Source organism: Calidris pugnax, unplaced genomic scaffold (assembly GCF_001431845.1).
Source record: "Calidris pugnax isolate Ruff unplaced genomic scaffold, ASM143184v1 scaffold54, whole genome shotgun sequence".
Classification (NCBI taxonomy): domain Eukaryota; kingdom Metazoa; phylum Chordata; class Aves; order Charadriiformes; family Scolopacidae; genus Calidris; species Calidris pugnax.
In genome coordinates, this window is record NW_015090864.1 from 14,969,315 (window position 1) to 14,984,637 (window position 15,323).

At 38.5% G+C, this 15,323-nt stretch overlaps 1 protein-coding gene across 4 annotated transcripts in view; it reads left to right on the plus strand.

The window, feature by feature from the left end:
- The window catches only part of ZNF438 (zinc finger protein 438), a 54,543-nt gene that overhangs the window by 316 nt on the left and 38,904 nt on the right, over nt 1–15,323 (plus strand). For all 4 annotated transcript variants that reach the window (XM_014945145.1, XM_014945147.1, XM_014945148.1 and 1 more), the window contains exons 2-3: nt 2,027–2,108; nt 2,599–2,652. The gene's annotated coding sequence lies outside the window, so the exon portion shown is untranslated. The remainder of the gene's footprint in view (nt 1–2,026; nt 2,109–2,598; nt 2,653–15,323) is intronic.

Sequence of the window (15,323 nt, forward strand, 5' to 3'; positions counted from 1 at the left end):
CGGGGCCCGCCGGCGCTGGGAGTGCGCGGCCTGTGGGGCGGCTGGGCCCGGGAGGCCGCGGGGGCCCTGCCCGGCGCTGGGGGAGCTGACGGGGCCGCCCGAGACGGACGGCGCTGTGAGGGGATGTCCGCCCCCCCCTCTCCCCCCCCGCCGGCACAGGAGGAGCGAGTGGGTGTCACTGTAGCTGTCAGGTGTGGAGTTGCAATAAAGATCTGCAGAGAGGTGTCTACAAGTCGCAAAAGTTACTTCCACAGCTCGCTTACACTTTTTCACTTTTTTCTTTCTTTTATTTATTTATTTTTCCTACTTTTTTTTTTTTAAGTACACGTGGCTCTAGGGCGTTGCACGTAGGAGGGATGGCAGTAGGTGTCCTCCGGTTCTGTGGGGCTGGGCTGGTCCCGGCTGCCCCCGCCAGCCCCCGTCCGAGCGGCGCGGGGAGCTCTCGGCTCCGAGGCCTGAGCCTTGTTTTCATAAACCTTCCTGCTGCTGCCTTAAAAGTACAAATGCGACGCGCGGTTCCTCTCGGGCTCGTCGGGGTTTGGAAGGATCCCGAGAGCCGAAGGGTTTTCATGTGCCCTGCGGCTGCAGAAATGACTGCAGCAAAGCGGGTGCAGTGGTTGTGTGTAACTGGTGCTGGGGCCTGCTGGCCTCTGCATCCCTTAGAGCTTTTTATGTTGGTAACAGTGAAATAAAGAATACGTCCCAAGTTCTAAGTAGTCTGATGTGGCTGGCATCGGCAAAATAAGGAGGAAAGTGTTTGAAAGCAGCCTGTAAGAGTTTAGGAAGGACTGCGGTAATGTCTGCAGCGGGGAGCATTTGAAACAGTGAGAGGCACTGGCGTGTTTAAATTTGTTGTGTTCCAAAAGTCATGCTTTGTTAAAAGATTTACCTAGTTCTATGCCTGGATTAAAACTGATGTGATGGAACAGGCTGCCCAGGGAGGTTGTGGAGTCCCCTTCTTTGGAGATTTTCAAGACCCGCCTGGATGCAGTCCTGAGTAACATGCTCTGACAAGCTCTGGGTGGTCCTGCTTTAGCAGGGGAGTTGGACTAGATGATCCCTATGGTCCCTTCCAACTCTAAAAAATTCAGTGAAATTCAATGATACATCTTAACTTTTATTGGCAGTCTTTTGCTCTCAACTCATACTGCCTTGTGCTCAGTTCCTTCCTTTTTCTCCATGTTAGCTGTATCTCGTTGAAGCTTTATAATGTGTGTTAAGCTCTCAGTCAACAGTCTGGCCTTGTGTGGTTTAGCTGCCTTAGTTTAGAAATTATAGTCTTGAATTTGCTTGTACTGATTTATTTGAACCTGTAATATGCCATTAAAAATGGTCTTTAATATTATTTCTCCATAATAAAAAGGAAAGAGGAAGATAACATAAGGTAAATGCACAGCTGTCTTGGATCACAGTAGTTTCTGTGTGCAGATTTTGTTTATTTGCAGGACTATTCAGCAAACAGCACTGAGCTGCTTTTTTTTTTGTGTGTGTGTCTAACCTTATTGTAGCTAGTTATTTTTTAAAAAAGTTATCTTTATGCAGAGCAAAATATATATTTCAGGGATTAGTGTATATTTTTTCTGCTTCAGTAGGTAGAAGAATTTTTTTTCAAATTTAAAGTTTATCAGAAATAGAAAAGGAAAAAACTTATGACAGTTATGGTGTACGTTTAAAATATTTTTGTGGTAACTTGATATCATGTTCTTAGTGTTTAAAAATATTGGGTAATAATAACTTGAGGATCAGAAGAAAACAAGCACTATTGTGGTATGGTTCATTTTTTTTTATTTTTGGGCAGGCTGTTAAAGTAATAGATTTTAGGGTAACTAAAATTTTGTAATGAAAATGTTTTTCAAAACATTCATGAAGGAAATACTAGTTTCCTGTGTACCTTCTGCATCTCATTTGTGAGACTATCAGAACTAGCAATGATAGTGACAACATATGATGAGGTATTTCTGACCTTCTCATGTGAAACTTTACATATATGTAGTGATTGTTATTCATATATATTTTTCATGTACAGGTTCAATGATTATGCTGCATTATACAGAAGGAGTGCTTTTCATCTGTGTCTTGGAGTGTTTCGAGGATGTTTACATGCAGAGGTAATACGTTATTTATGGAAGTGATTTAATGTTTTAAATGTCTGTATGAGACTGGTGATGGTTTCATTTACTTATTTGCACCTAATGAGGTAGATGTTGTCAGGTCAAAGTGAAATGGTCAAGTGGTGAAAGTACAACTTTGATCTGAAGTTGGCTGACAATATTACTGCAGTTACAATCATAAAAGTGTACAGAGTTTTAAAAGTACGTGGTCAAATCAGGAATGTGTGAACTTTATCAGTCATTTTAGCAAAACTTATTCAAATATTACAATTTCTAATCTGAAATATTATTAGTGTATGGTAATCCTCAGAGGAGATGCCATTGTATTTGATCTGTTGACAGCAAACATGGTTTAGTAGAATTCTTGTTTATTTACCACTTTTTGAAATGTGTTCCTCTGGTTTTTATTTAATATTATTTCTGTCCTTTGTTAAATACATTTCCTGAGATATTGGGACTTTCTGTTTTTTTGTTTGCCTTGAAACAGGAATTAAGATGGATGGAGTATTTCATTGGCCGTAGCAGCAGCAGGATGTATAAGGTGGGTATGTTGAAAGAATATGGTTAATGTCCTCGCAGAATAGTTTAATTTTTGATTCTATATCTGTCTGAACACAAAGAAGTGGCACATGGTAAGCTAGGGCTCTTTCCCGTGGTAGATGTAGGTAGCTTACCTGCTTTTGGTTGTGGTAAGCTGTTACACGTTTAGCACAGGTTAATGAGTAGATGCAGACAGTCTTAGGTAGCTGATGCACTTTAATTTTGCATCCTTTAATGGAAGTTTTTCAATATGTCCTTTCCCTGGGGTTTATATGCTTTTTCTGAGAAAATGCCACAGAGTTTTTTGGAATCTGCTTTTCAGAGTTATGGTTAAATGTGACCAACTAAGAAAAAGATTCAGTTACAATCTTCTTATGTAGACAAGTTTTATTTCTATGTTTGAGTTGCTGATTGTTAGTTTATTTTAAAATTATTTAACGTCATTGAGAGTGTATTCCAGTGGGAGTGCACTTCAATAAAACCAATTGTTTTCAGGATTTCCATAAAAAATATTAGTGATTCAGCAACAGTAAAAGATGTTTTGATGTTCATTCTCATCTGCAGTCAAGATTTTGTTCTTGTTTGCTTAGACTTAATGCTTCGTGTTTATCATTATAATTCACTTACAGAGATCCAGAACATGCTTTTACTTAAAAAGACTATTTGTAACAAAATTTAAACCATGAACGTATATTTTTACAAGACTAGCATTAGCAAATAAGAGAACAGAGGTGCTTAAATAATGGTTGAGCACTTTCTCATGAAGTGTATTTGCATGTTGTTGTTATCAAAGTTGAATGAAATGCTGACTTCTGCACAGGAGAAGAATTAAAAATAATATGTTGTAGGTCCTTAATGATTTTTGTTACTGTTTTGAAAATAAAAAGTTGTGAAAATTTTTTTATTCCTTGCCTTCTCTTATTGGTGTAACAAACAGATTCTTACTGTCAGCTTAAAATGGCATTAGGAGAATGCTGTCGTCTTTGTATTGTATTTGCTCTGCATCACTATTGGTCTTGTCACCCTTCATGAAAACACACAGAGCAGCTGGGTAGAAATCATGCTGTTCTTCATGTGACACTTTTTAATTAAGTGTGTCTTTGACTTATTATAGTACTATATTTGCAGGTATTGGTTTGTCCTTAATACACTGATTAAATCTAGTGTAAGTAATATTCAAGCGTTATTTTTTTAAAGGACTTAAGCCATGGGTATTTATAGCTTAATTAAATACTGTAGGAAATGTTATTGTGGTTTGTGGAGCAACACATCTTAATCAGAGAATGGTCGGGGTTGGAAGGGACCTTTGGAGATCATCTAGTCCAGCCCCACTGCTGAAGCAAGTTCACCAAGAGCACGTTGGACAGGAACGCATCCAGGGGGGGTTTGAATACCTGCAGAGAAGGAGACTCCACAGCCTCTCTGGGCAGCCTGTTCCAGTGCTCTCATGCCCTCAAAGTAAAGAAGTTTTTCCTTCTGTTCAGATGGAATTTCCTGTGTTCCAGTTTGTGCCTGTTGCCTCTTGTCCTGTCGCTGGGCACCACTGATAAGAGTCTGGCCCCATCCTCTTGACACCCACCCTTTAGATATTTATACAGATTGATGAGATCCCTCTCAGTCTTCTCTTCTCCAGGCTAAACAGACCCAGGTCTCTCAGCCTTTCCTCATAAGAGGGGTGCTCTCGTCCCTTGATCATCTTCATAGCCCTCTGCTGGACTCTGTCCAGTAGTTCCCTGTCCTTCTTGAACTGGGGAGCCCAGAACTGGACACAGTACTCCAGATGGAGCCTCACCAGGGCAGAGTAGAGGGGGAAGATAACTTGCCTCGACCTCCTGCACCCCAGGAGACCATTGTCCACCAGGACTCCCGGGTCTCTCTCTGCAGAGATTTCCAGCAGGTCAACCCCTAGGCTGTGCTGGTGCATGGGGTTATTCCTCCCTAGGTGCAGGACCCTACATTTGCCCTTGTTGCACTTCTTTAAGTTCATTAGATACCTCTCCACCCAGTTCTCCAGCCTGTCCAGGTCTCGCTGTATGACAGCACAGCCTTCTGGTTGTATCAGCCACTCCTCCCAGTTTTGTATCGTCGACAAACTTGCTGAGAGTATGCTCTGTCCCCTCATCCAGGTCCTTGATGAATATGTTGAATAAGACTGGACCCATTCTTTAAGTTCATTAGATACCTCTCCACCCAGTTCTCCAGCCTGTCCAGGTCTCGCTGTATGACAGCACAGCCTTCTGGTTGTATCAGCCACTCCTCCCAGTTTTGTATCGTCGACAAACTTGCTGAGAGTATGCTCTGTCCCCTCATCCAGGTCCTTGATGAATATGTTGAATAAGACTGGACCCAGTGCTGACCACTGGGCAATGCTGCTAATTTGATAATTCTTCCTAATTATGGTGTTTTGATTACATTTTTTATATTAGACCTAACTGTGGTAGAACTGTCCTGTGTATTAAAGAAAGATGTGAAAGTGCATAAATGAAGGAAAGACTGTCTTTGGTTTGTCACTTCAGTCGAAAGAAATATTTCCTCACCTAAACTGTGAACAGTTCTTTCTAGCGTTGGTTCCTTCTTGCATCTTTTTGAAGGGTGTGCAGTACTGAAAGCCTTGAGTGAAAGGAGACTACCTGGTGTCCTCATAGCAGAACAGGCTTAGTACTGAGCTGTCAGTACACTGTCAACTACTGCACACATGAAAAGGAAAGAATGTAGTTTGTAGCTCAGTGCATCTCTCAGAGTTGTAACGCACTGTGATCGCTTCATTTGTGGTTAAGCTTTTTTTTTTTGAAAAAAAGAAAAGCTTTATTTTTTTTTGCAGAATGATGAGGTTTGTTTTTTACATGGGAGCATATAAAGAATGAAATTATGCAGTATTAAGTAATGAACATATATATTTTTTAAAGTAGGACTTAGTTTTAGAGGCTGGTCTAGGATATTAATTTCTGTGTATGCGTCTGGTAGTTTCATTCTGTGGCTTAGCGCTTTAATGTTTTTCAGAAAGTCTAAGCCCACGATTGCTGGCTTAGAAAAAGTATAATGAGTAATTCCAAGAAGAGGTCATGTGCTGAGATGAGCTTCAGAGCTGGGCTGTCCTGGCCCTGCTGAAATGCCTCTGTCACACTAGGTCCCTGGGAAGGCAGAGATGTGGGATTATTCTTCTGGCTTCCTTGGGTATTTGCCAAGAGAGGCAGGTGCAAAAGAGGCTTGAAAAATTTGTTTGATAGGTCTAGGAGTTGTGGGAGAAAGGTCCTAGTAAGTCTGCCAGGAGCGGTTTCTGTCAGTGAAATTGGTTTGGGATATTAGGTGGCTTCTAAGTTACAGTTTCATGGAAAATTATTGCTGTTTATTTGAGTTTGGCTGATATCACTCAGAGCAATGTTTCCGTGCTCAGTCTTCCACATGAAACCCTATATTATCAGTAACCAAAGGCTGAAGTGTCTGTAGGAAGTATTTAGCAGTTTTTACCTGACCCAAAAGCAGAAACCAAATCAAACAAATGCTTAGAGGTGTGTTATCTTACTTTATGGTGCATTACTCATCTGTTGTAAGGACACTTGCAAGGGACTCTTTCTTCCTCCATGGACCTTTGCCTAAGGACAATGTTGAAAATGGTGCGTGGTGACAAATTACAACTTAGACCGATGTCACTTCTGTTGTATCCGTGCTTCTTTGCCACTTTACTTTTGTTACATATGTGTTTGTGGTTCTTTTGGATGAACCATAGAAAATCGGGATGTTTCTGTTACTGATTTGTGTAGCTTTGAGTGCGCTTCAGTCTTCCGCATGTCATTGGTTTTAAATAGTAATGATACAAAACTGAATTTTGGTAGGATTTTTGGCCATCCGTGACTGGTTAGCCTCCCTAAGGGGGTTACAGTCTGCCAGTTTTCTGTGAATGCCTGTAATCTCAGATTTGTATCAGGCTGCTGTTCCAATGAAGCAGTGCTACACACACCAAGATATGAGCTTCTGACAGTTCTTGGTCTTGCTCAGCTTGGTTAAAACAGAACAAGTGGTGAAGAAATAAGGTAGATCCATGTTTTTTAGGAAGCAAGTTAGTGAAGTTTAAGTATTGGCATTCAGTCCAACACTAGTCAATGCTGTTGATATGCACTGTCCTAAACGTAAAAGTACGTGAATCCCCAAAATACTGTTAGGGAATCAAAAAGGATCAGTCTATGAAAACCTGCATAGTTCTGCTGTGTCTATTTGAGTGCTCTGTGTGTGATGAATCAAGCACTTTTAAGTTGTCAATTAGTAAAGCGTCCTAAATTTAATAATATGGATGTCCAGTGGGTTTTATTGCTTCGGTCATTGACACATTTTGAGGCATTACTGAAGAAAAAAACCAAATTGGTAATGGATTAGAAAGAAGGGACTGTTCTGTATTACAGGTCTGAAACTGAGACCACCCAAATACTTTCAGCTGGTTTTTGTTATCTTCACAAATAGTTTGTTCTTTTAGCAGAGTGTTTAAGAACAGAGTTGGGTTAATCACTCTATTATGTTTTTCCCTAAACGGCAATATTAAAGAAACTTTATAACACTGTTCATGATTGAGGGAGGAAAAAAAGTATCTTAGACGTTTGATTCTCTTGGGTTTGTGTCTTGTGTTTTATTTTGTTTTGTTTTGTTTTTTTCCACTTCCAGAAGGCGGATGTGATTTCAGAACTTCAAATGCACCTTTTTCCTAGAAACTTTTGTCTAGTTTTGGCTGGATATGTACCCCTTAAGGGTCAATATATTATCTATCATATTTTATGATATTTTAGTAAGTTAATTCAGGGATGATATCTTTTCCATAGTTTTTGTAGGGTGGGGTGTAGAATGATCTTGTCTTCCATATATACCTGTGTTATATTTTCTATTAAAGTCTTAATTTTTCAAAAGGCAGGCCTGTATTGCATCACAGACTTGTTGTTATGCAGAAGCATACTTGGTGCCTTATTGAAGGCCTAAAGGTGGAAAGTCCATATGTCTGCAGTTTAGGGCAGTTGCCTTTACTTAGTCTGTGTTTATGGTCTATTGTAAATCAGTGATTTTCTTTCTGGGAAGATATCCTGATGGGTGTAACACAAAGATTTGTAGACTGTAATGGATGAAATATGAGGAGAAAATTATGCTCAAGGATCAAAAAGCAAAGACTACCTGTCCCAAAAAGATAAGTCTTCGCGTGTTCATAGTGTCACATATTCAAAGTAGGAGGATGTGTGTTAAGAATCTTATTTCTGAGGGCTCTGTTAACTTCTGATATCTGTGTTTGTACTTGTAATCAGAGTAAACAAAGTGTGATGGAGAATAGCATGGGTAATAAAACGCTATGGTAAAAATCAATATCTTACTGTCATATAACATGTCATGACAGTGTATGTGGTGCTGGGTGCCTCCTCTAAAAAGGAAGGTACAGAAGAGAAGAGATTCAGAAGAAAGGCTAAAAGAGCAATCTACAGGGATGGAAGTTTGCTTATGTGAAGAGAAATTGGGGAAAAAAAAAGATTGTTTTGCCTTTGAAAGGCAATGAGTATGATGAATTATAACACAAGTGCACAGAATGATGAATGGTTTGAGAAAAGTAATTCAAGAGCTTTTGTTCTGCTGCTTCATGCTGTAAGAGTAAGGGGATGTTCTGTCAAATTAGGGTGGCAAATTGAGAAAGGCAACTTGAGAAAGCTTGGGGTTTTTTTGTTTGTTTTATTAAATTGATAAGATAGTGAGCTTTGCAATCTAGGGGTAATTTGAATTTAGGAAAATTCTAGTAGAAATAGAATAATTTAGAGTGCAAGAATATTTGCACGGGCTCAGGTTACTTTTTTTTTTTTCCTGAAAGAATATAACCTCTCAGCTTTTTTTCATTTATAAGATTATTTTTACCATTATGATTTTTTTTCTAAAGCTCATCTAAAACCTATGTATTGATGGTGGGAGTAAAAGCATTATGTTTGTTTACAAGATAAATGGTTATAGCATCTCGCTAACTTGTTTGCTCCCTATCCCTGTGTGAGATTTTATCTAGATGAAATGCCCACTAGGAACTATGTCTAGTTCTCGTGAGACTATCCACTGATTTGCTTTGGTTTTCTTAGAATTGGGGACATTGAGGAAGAAGTTTTGGGGAGTAACATCTGGTTCCTCATAAACTTGAAGAGAAATTACATAGGGCAGTTGTTTTTGTGACTTGCTGCTCATGAGACACTGTTCTGTTCAGCTTCGATTTTTCTGTTGCCTGAGCTGATGCATTACGTAGGTGTTCCTGCCGTAATTTAATCCAAGTCAGTACACAAGTTTGTTCTGTACCTAAAGTGATGGAATATTTAGTGAGGGTGAGATGAGCTAACGCTGGCCTCCTGTGTGATCCAGCCAACTTCCAGCAAGTATGTAAAAAAGTCATAAAAAATAGCAGTGGGGGTATCTTAATTAAATGAGCATGCTTGTCGCTCTGCCAGTCTTTTCTCTTGGCATGGTTCGAGTCCTAGAAACTATGTTTGCTTTCAGTCTCTATCAAACTCAAATACAAAACTCTGTGATAAAAGCGTCAAAAGCAGTGTTCAGCAGGAAAAGACTACAGATCAGCTTTTGCTCCTTCCTACTGAAATGTCCTTTTCACTCCCTTTAATGGAGGCTGCAGTTTTTACTTTTGGTGTGTATAGCAACAGATTGACTTAAATTTGTTGTATTTGGCTCTAGAGCAGCAAAGAGCAGATGTCAGGGAGGTGCCGTGACAGGAATAAAAAGATTCAGAAGGCTTGTGGGAATTTGGGGGGTGAGGGGGAAATCTTCCTCCTATTTTTTTCCCTGCTAGAATCCATATTATAACATTTAGAGTTGGCATCCAGTTCAAAACTTGCTGTGCTGCAAGGGTTGGTACATTGACGCAGGCATTCTTTCCCACAGCTCAAATTGTGGAAACAGAGTTTATTTATAAAATAAAATATGCCTGTGAAATTATAATTGATACCTTAATTATGGAGAACCCGCCTGAAAGATGGTAGCTTAGTGACCTGTGGGACATTTTCCTGGCGTAGAATACCCACGATTTATACCGAAACACTTTCGCTGTATGAATCTTAAAAATGGAATTCCCCTGTTAAGGAAGAAAAACTTCAGTAACTGAGAGGTACTCTCTCAGGGATGATAACCCTAAAAATAATGGTTAACTTTTAAATATTATTTACAGTTGGAACATCTAAATAGTAAACTTTGCTTTTTAGGGATTGTCACTATATCAAAAACAAGCATTTTAAAGCCACCGCTACATGTTGCCAGTCTTTGCATGAGCAGGTGGGTGCCAGATGTATGTAGGATCCTGCAAAAGTTTGTTGCTTTGGTTATTTCTCTTCACTTTTGTAATGAACAGAATGCTTCAAAAGTTAGTGGGTGCTTTTTAGTTGGTTTGTTTGGGTTTTGGTTTTGTCTTTTTTTTTTTTTTTTTAGGCTGGAAGCATTTTATCTTTACCTTGATTAAGAAGGACATTTCTGAAAACACTTTGTGTAATTTGTTAGTTAGTAGAATGATTGTTTGTTTATATTTCTCACATCTCTTTTTTTCACTCATCATCTACCTGCACTTCAAGAGTGTATATTGCCAGAACATAGTTTATAGATTATAAAAACATAAATGTGATGTAATTTGCAGTAATTTTGATTGCAGATTGCTATATTTGAAAGTTGTGCAATTCTCTGTTGTCTTATATATATTTGTGGAGCCTGAGGAGTCTGAATATAAATGAAAGTCTGACTTTTTTTTTTTTTTTAAAAAAAAAGCAGTTAGTGTAGTGGGGTGAGTTGTCAAAAGCATTTTATGTTCTTGCTCTGTTCTTCTCAGGACTTACGAAGTCATGATTGAAGTATGGTGTTCAGATTTGAGAACAAATCTTCCCATATTTTTTGCTGATGAACAATTTAAATGCACTGCTTGCCTGTTAGCTGTGGCATGTTGAGGTTCTTGGTTCAGTAGCTAATTTCAGCAGCTTGAAACTGTCAAGCCTGGAAATAATTGTGGTCAAAGCTGCTCCAAGAGGATTGAGTGAAGCCTTTTTGATTTTCTAAATGTAAAGGAAGTCAGGTTTGATCAACAGCTGCTGTGAGGTTTATTCAGACAGTAAGTCCAGCCCAGGGCAGGATTTTGCACTTCTGCAAAAGTTTAGAGAATGTTCTTTTGCTTTAGGTGAGTTGGTGAAACTGTAACAGAGTTTGGTGTGTTTGATTAGCATCATTTATGTTTGTCCTGTACTTAATTTTTTTTCCAGGTATTTTTCATCTGACTGTCAAATTCCTTTGTTTACTCAATATCTGAAAGACTTTGTGACCATGTAAGAAATGTCAAAAAAACTGATAAATTATGGATTCTATATTTAAAGACTTTATTCTAGATCATTTAAGCATAAGTATTTGTAAAGCATCTTCTACCTCGTAAAATTTCACTTTAACAGAAGCATGAAACTGTAGATTCCATTTAGGCTAGATCAAGATGTGCAAGGATCATGCTAATTTTATTTATTTTTTTCACAATTTCATGCAAGTATTAAACCTGCATTTATGTACTAGCATGCGGTGAAGATATCTGTGTATTGCAAGGAGAGCTGGTTTGGGATATTATCAAGGTATAACTGATCCATTTCACTGTAAAAGTTTTGAAAACCTTTTTGAAGGTGGTTTTGCATCTAAAAACCTTCAAACGCTTGGTATATAATACTGATTGGAAAGTTCATTGGAAAGTTAAATTTTTTTTCAATTGTTAGACACAAAAGCTTACTTTCATTTTCAAGACTAAAGTAGAGCAAACTCTTATTGGTTTTTTTTTTTTGATATTGAAAACAAACTGCACTTACAGAAATGTACATATCCTTGAAAGATTTAGCTGATCAACTTTTGAGAAGCAGAAAAATTCCCTAGACTACGAGTACTCCTGATTATAGAATTGGTTTGTTCTTCATATATGTCTTCCTGTTTCAGCAAGCTGCTCCTTTTGGGAAAAAAGCAAAAAAAAATAAAAATATGAAGAACTATAAAATGTTGATTACATAAATTGTGGAGTAATGGACTTTAATTGGACTGTCAAAATTGCAAGCCAAGCATCTTCGCCTTATAAAACAAAAAGTAAAAAAAGAATCATTGTTTGAATAATGGACTGTACCTCTATACTATTGGAACTGCCCTCTGTGGACAGGCTAAGTATCCCAGGTCTTCTTTAACCCTGGAAGATTTTGGTGACGGGAGAAATAATCAACTTGGGCAGTGTAAGACTTTTTTTATCTAAGTGGAATTATGTTTTGAAGTGTGTGCTGTTCAATAATGAAAACAAGTTTCCTTGAATTGTCACTTTATAACATTTCATACATGGAACACTAGAAGGACCATTTCCAAAATATTTATTAATAATTAAACGTTAACAGATAAGCTTCAGAAATGTGTATTGGCTAGTACTGGTCGGCACAGAATAGCCATGTGTGTTTTCTTGGAGGATATTTATAAACAAGAGTTTCTGGTTTCCTTTAGAAGCCTCTCTCCCCAGTATTCGTCTGTGAATAGTGTAGTTACCTGATAATGCAGTCTTTGCAAATTATATTTAGAAAGTTGCTTTATATTGTGAAGGAGAAAATGTTTAGCGTTAGCGTTTAGCATATATATATCTGCAGTTAGGAAGGGTCTGGGTGGGAATATTAACACACATGTTCACTTTACTGACTGTAGATACCCCAAAAGAGTAAGTTTTAAATTTTTGTTGGAATCCAGTTGTTTTAAAAATCATTATACTTGGAAGCTGCTTAATTTTCAAAAGTAGTATCTTTGGAATTCACTTTTTCATTATAAAGTGGGTTCACAGGGTCAGAATATTACATTCTTTATTTTCAGGTTTTTAAAGTTAATTGTATTTCTTTCTGGAAATAAGATTAATGCTAGTAACCTCTCCATTAAAAAACCCAATCATAACTAGTACTGGTACACTACTTGTTTTCAGATCTAAATTCTAAGGAGGTTCTGTAGAGAGCAGATGTGGTCAGGTGGAAAATGTTGATGTGCAAAGGAATCTTACGTTATTGGTGCACGCTGTTGTGAGCCACGGTGCTGCTTTAGGGTCCAGAAGATGAATCAGTTACAAATGCATGTATTGAAAGGAATGCTCAGCTTGTAACGTGTCACCTACGCTTGGGAGGCTCAGGAAACACTGCCCAGTGCAGTTGCCATCAATTCATTTGCATGGCAAGAATCCTGGTAGTGAGCTGGTGGCTTCTGACAGACTTCAGACCTTTTTTTTCAGAAAGAAAGGCTGTGGGTTTATGCACATTGGAACTGTTGGAGCTCACTGAAAAAGCAGTTGCAGGATCACTGGAAGTATTTTTGCTTTACATGTACAAATGTTTTGAAGGCAGAATACCTTACAATATGGAAATGTTTTTCTGACTGATCAACAGTGTTATGTGCTGTGGATGGATTTGGGTTGAGTTTATAGCCATCGAAAATTTAGTGGCTCATCTACTATTGCAGTTTTTTTGGCTAACATCTTGTGTGGATATCGTACTGCTGAATATTTAATCTGCTGTGGAGACAGACAAATTTAGGAGAAGTGACTTTAATCTCAGAGGAACATGTATTGACTGGGAGAGTTAGTTCAGTTTGTTTTTGCAAATCACCAACCCTTAGAAGTGGGATTAAGTTTAGCGCAGGAGAAAATGGAACTTTCCCTTTGTCTCCAGAATGAGGTCACTGTGCCTGTCTCTTTTCAGCCTCCATCTCAGTAAAATAATAGAAAATGTAATTGTTTCATATTTCAGTTTGATCTCCTGAAGAATGGGAGTGAGTTAGTTGTGTCAGCAATGACTTTTTGACCTTCTTGATTGTTACTTCTTTACTGCACCATATCTGTTCTGTTTCCACACCCATGCTTTAAATTCTCATGTGCTTCTTTTGTATTTTAATTTCTTTTTTTTAATTTTTTCCCTGCATTTTATTTATTTAGCAATACCAGTGAGCAGGTATCTGAGTAGACTTCAGTCATGCGGGAGTTGGTTGTGCATGTGGCATTAGTGATGGCAAAGGCCCACCTTTGCATCAGGCAAGGCACAGGAAAGAAACATAATCCAACAGAAGACATGAAAAAATGAAAACTTTGGTAGTAAAGGAGGGCAGAGAGGAATACCTGATGACAAGGTGTCCCGATTCCAGTGAGGATAGGGTTAATTTTCCCCAGGCTCTGGCAGGGACACAGGTATTCCATACCAGGTGATGCCATGCCCAGTCTATAGACTGGAGCTGGCCAGAGTGTGTGTGTGTGGGGGTCTGCTCTGGTCATTATTTTTGTTGTTTTCTTGTTCCCTTAGCTGTTCTGTTAAACTGCCTTTGTCTCGACTCATGAGTTTTGCCTTTCTTCTGATTCTCCCTCTACGACTGTGGGGGGGTGAGAGAGCGGTGGGGCTCTCTGTCTGGGGCTAAACCAGGACACAAGGTGGGGAAAAAAGAATCTAAAGTGCTGGCATGGAGGTGCACTGCAAATGCAATGTGTGATGCCGCTGTTCTGATCTGTAATTTTAAGAACAACTAAAGAGGTGTGTTTTTTAAATAAGATAATTTATTGATTTTTTTTTTTTTAAATAATAAAATATCTTTATATTTGATTTTTGGTTAGATCAGATATACACTAATACTCATTTCAGGCAAGCTTATTATTTTTGTTACTGTAATGAGAATATATTTGTCACAGTTTTAATCAACAACTTAATAAAAATGCTAGTGTTTGGTTGCTTTATTGTTCATCTCGTGTCTGATCAGGGTTATGTGCTAATACTTTGCACATAATCTATCTCTTGGTGAATTAAAGGAATACAATTCTCCTTAGCAGGGAGCTTGAAAAAAGTCACTTGCTTCATTGAAATGGTTCCCAGGTCTGTGTGAAGGGCATGCACGTATGATCACTGCTCACTTTCCAAAATGGCACTGGAAGGCTTTGTAACTGGATTGAACTACAGTCAGGTTACTGAGATTCCCTCGTGTTCCTAGGTAAAAGGAATTGCTTCACCGACAAATGCATAGGGCAGCTTGTGCCCATTCTGTTGAGCTATGGGGTTTATTTCAGAATTTGGGGGATTCATTTTTCTGGAATAGATAACTGAGTTAGCATTCTTGCTTGGATAATGTACTATTTATTTTGGAAGGAGGTTTCCCATGACTAAATAGGAACAAGATGTTTGACCACCTTCTAGGGAGGAGACTGTTTGGTCAGCATAAAATTGAAAGAAAAAAAATCAGAAGAGACAACCTACCATTCTTACGTGGTGTTTGAAATGCTTTCATGTTTCTTTTGGGCTTCAATTATACTGCATATACATGGCAAGAAGAAAGACCAGAGGTTTTGTTTTTTTCTTGGAAGTATAGCTTTATCACATCGTTGGGAATTTATAGTCTAGTAATATGTAGTGTTTTTTCCATTCCTGCATTTTGCAGTTGGTTTGTACAGCCTCATAGTTTGGCAGCTGAGAGCTCGCTTTTTCATGATTCTTTTGGCATGAAAGGGTTACTGTTCACATTTCCTGTGTAATTCCTTCTGATCTTTCTGGGCTGTAATTACTTTCTTGATGTTAAACATTCCCAGGCTCCTATAACCTTCTAGCCTGCTTGCACTGGCCAAGTTTGTCCCAGGTGATCATGTGGGCGAACCTCCTGTTTTTAAGGATA